Source organism: Capricornis sumatraensis, chromosome 20 (genome assembly GCF_032405125.1).
Source record: "Capricornis sumatraensis isolate serow.1 chromosome 20, serow.2, whole genome shotgun sequence".
NCBI lineage: Eukaryota > Metazoa > Chordata > Mammalia > Artiodactyla > Bovidae > Capricornis > Capricornis sumatraensis.
Genome location: NC_091088.1, coordinates 16,539,184 through 16,543,114, shown reverse-complemented (window position 1 = coordinate 16,543,114; position 3,931 = coordinate 16,539,184). Strand labels below are relative to the sequence as shown.

The 3,931-nt window shown below is 46.7% G+C and overlaps 1 pseudogene; it reads left to right on the top strand.

Moving 5' to 3' along the window:
• The first annotated feature begins 2,255 nt into the window (after positions 1–2,255).
• On the top strand, positions 2,256–3,931 carry LOC138096176 (protein disulfide-isomerase A6 pseudogene; annotated as a pseudogene).

Sequence of the window (3,931 nt, the reverse complement as noted above, 5' to 3'; positions counted from 1 at the left end):
TTCAGTGAACATTGGGGTGCAGGAATCTTTTTGAATTATGGTTTTCTCTGGTTATATGCCCAGGAGTGGGACTGCTGGGTCATATGGTAACTCTATTGTCAGTTTTTAAAGGAACCTCTGAACTGGTTTCCATAGTGGCTGAACCGATTTACACTCCCTCCGACAGCGTAGGCGGGTTCTCTTTCCGCCACGTCCTTTGCAGCATTCACTGTAGACTTTCTGATGGTAGCCATTCTGACTTGGGCTTCCCTTGTGGCTCAGCTGGTAAAGAATCCGCCTGCAATGTGGGAGACCTGGGTTCAATCCCTGGGTTGGGAAGATCCCTTGGAAAAGGGAAAGGCTACCCACTCCAGTATTCTGGCCTGGAGAATTCCATGAACTGTATAGTCATGGGGTCACAAAGAGCTGGACATGACTGAGTGACTTTCCCTTTTGCTTTCATTCTGACCAGTGTGCAGTGGTAGCTTGTAACATTGATGCATTTCTCTAGTAATTAGCTATGCTGAGTATCAAGTGCCTTCTGTCTGTCTTTGGAGAAGTGTCTATGTAGGTCTTCTGTCCAGTTTTTGATTGGGTTTTTCTTTTTGTTTTTTTAATTTTTATTTTGCATTGGATTACAGTTGATTAACAATGTTGTGTTAGTTTCAAGTGTACAGCAAGGTGATTCAGTTTTATATGTACATGTATCTATTCTTTTTCAAATTCTGTTTTGTTTTGTTTTTTATTGAGTTGTATGAACTGTATGTATATTTTGGAAATTAAAACCTTGTCAGTGGCATCATTTGCAAATATTTTATCCCAGACTGTAGGTTGTCTTTTCATTCTGTTTATGGTTTCCACTGCTGTGCAAAAGCTTATGAGTTTAATTAGGTCCCATTTGTTTATCTTTGCTTTTATTGTTTTGCTTTAGGACTGAACGGTACGATTTATATCAGAGAATGTTTCGCCTGTGCTCTCTTCTAGGAGTTACAGGGTGTCATGTTTTATATTTCAGCCTTTAAGCCATGCTGAATTTCTTTTTGTGTATGGTGTGAAGGAGTGTGCTAACTGCACTGATTTCCATGCATCTGCCTAGCTTTCCCAGCACTGCTTGCTGAAGAGACTGTCCTTCCCACTGTATATTCTTGCCTCTTTCGTCAAAGATGAATTGGCCGCAGTGTGCAGGTTTATTTCTGGGCTCTTTATTCTGTTTGTTGAGGCAAGTGCCTGTTTGGGTGCCAGTACCACGTTATATTATTTGTTTCTTTAGGCTGCCCTGGGTCTTCACTGTGCTGGGTGGGCACTTTGCTGCAGCACGTGGGCTTTCTCTAGTTGTGGAGTGTGTGGGCTGTGTGATTGTGGTGCGTGGGTTTAGTGGCTTTGCAGCATGTGGGATCTTAGTTCCCGGACCAGGGATTGAGCCTGTGTGCCCCGCTTTGCAAGGTGGATGCCCTGGGCCCCCAGGGCAGTCCTGGTGCCATGCTGTTCTGATTCCCATGGCTTTGCAGTGTTGTCTACAGTCCCGGAGGGTTATACCTCCTGCTGGGTTCTTTCTCCTCAGGATTGCTTTGGCATTTCTGGTTCTTTTGTGGTTCCATGTCAATTTTAGGATTATTCCAATTCTGTGAAAAAATGTCATGGGTAATTTGATGGAGATCATATTGAATCTGTAGACTACCTTGGGTAGTATGCCATTTTAACAATGTTAATTCTTTCAATCCAAGAACATGGCATATCTTTCCATTTCTTTGAATCATCTTCAACTTCCTTTATCAATGCTTTACACTTCTCAGCATATAGGTCTCTCAACTCACTGGTTAGATTTTTTCCTAGGTATTTTATTATTTTTTGGTGTAATTTTAAACAGGATTGGTTAAACCCAGTTTTTCCTTGTATTTATTAATTTCTGGCTGTGCTGGTCTGCGTTGCTGGTGGGCTTTACTCAGTTGCCCTGTGAGCGGGGGCTGCTCCCTAGCTGCGGAGCTCGGGCTTCTCACTGTGGCGGCTTCTCTTGTTGCAGAGCACGGGCTCTAGGGTGTGTGGCCTTCAGTGGTGGCAGCACCTGGGCTCTAGAGCACAGGTTCAGTAGTGGTGACACAGGGGCTTAGTGGGATCTTCCCAGACCAAAGATTGCACCCGTGTCTCCTGCATCGGCAGGCAGATTCTTTACGACTGAGCCACCAGTTTTTAAAAGGAAATGTAACAAACCCAGGTTTTAAAGGAAATGTAGGGTACAAGGGGTGGCGGGGGCGCGGCGCGGCACGGCGGTGAGGCGGCGGCAGGAATGTGTGGCAGCGCGGGCGCTCAGCATGGCTCGCCTGGTGCTTGGTCTGATGAGCTGTACCCTCTCTATAACAGTGAATGGTCTGTATTCGTCTAGTGATGATGTAATTGAATTAACCCCCTCGAACTTCAACCGAGAAGTTATTCAGAGTGACAGTTTGTGGCTTGTAGAATTCTATGCTCCATGGTGTGGCCACTGCCAGAGGTTAACACCAGAATGGAAGAAAGCAGCAACTGCCTTGAAAGATGTTGTCAAAGTTGGTGCAGTTGACGCAGACAAACATCAGTCCCTAGGGGGTCAGTACGGTGTTCAGGGATTTCCTACCATTAAGATTTTTGGATCCAACGAAAACAAACCGGAAGATTATCAAGGTGGCAGAACTGGTGAAGCCATTGTGAACGCTGCCCTCAGTGCTCTGCACCAGCTTGTGAAAGACCGCCTTGGCGGCCGGGGCAGTGGCTACAGCTCTGGAAAACAAGGCAGAGGTGACAGTTCAAGTAAGAAGGATGTGATTGAGCTGACGGATGACAACTTTGACAAGAATGTCCTTGACAGTGAAGATGTTTGGATGGTTGAGTTTTATGCTCCCTGGTGTGGACACTGCAAAAACCTAGAGCCAGAATGGGCCGCGGCCGCTACAGAGGTGAAAGAGCAAACGAAAGGCAAAGTGAAACTCGCAGCTGTGGATGCCACTGTGAACCAGGTTCTTGCCAACTGATACAGGATTAGGGGATTCCCTACAATCAAGATATTCCAGAAAGGTGAGCCTCCTGTGGATTACGACGGGGTACGCACGAGATCCGACATTGTTTCCCGGGCCCTCGATCTGTTTTCTGATAACGCCCCACCTCCTGAGCTGCTTGAGATCATCAATGAGGACGTCGCCAAGAAGACGTGAGAGGAGCATCAGCTCTGCGTCGTGGCCGTGCTGCCCCACATTCTTGACACGGGAGCTGCAGGCAGAAATTCTTACTTGGAAGTTCTTCTGAAGTTGGCAGACAAATGCAAGAAGAAGATGTGGGGGTGGCTGTGGACAGAAGCTGGAGCCCAATCTGAACTAGAAAATGCGCTGGGGATTGGAGGGTTTGGATACCCTGCTATGGCAGCTATTAACGCACGCAAGATGAAATTTGCTCTCCTAAAGGGATCATTCAGTGAGCAAGGCATTAATGAGTTCCTCAGGGAGCTGTCTTTTGGGTGTGGATCCACGGCGCCTGTAGGCAGTGGGGCTTTCCCCACCATCAGCACCAGGGAGCCCTGGGATGGCAAGGACAGCGAGCTTCCCGTGGAAGACGACATTGACCTGAGTGACGTGGAGCTGGACGACCTGGAGAAAGATGAGTTGTGAGAGGCTCCGCAAAGACTTCAGCTTTCTTTTCTTGGGAGCAGATTTTCCTGCGGTGAAGGAACGTCCTTTCTAGTCCAAGGAACCTACCAGTGGCCTTTTTAACCGAGAAGTAACCCTTGACTGGTCATTTGAAAACACTGCAACAGTGAACTTTTGCGTCTCAAGAAAACAATGAAAAATTCTATGAATTGTCATAGCCAGTGAAATGAGTTGTATCCTGTCAAGTAATATTTTGAAGAAAACTGATGGGCTGTTGAAGTGTTTTTCCCTCCCTCTGACTTGCTGCTTGGATGTTCTTGGAGGCTGTTTCTTACAAGTTT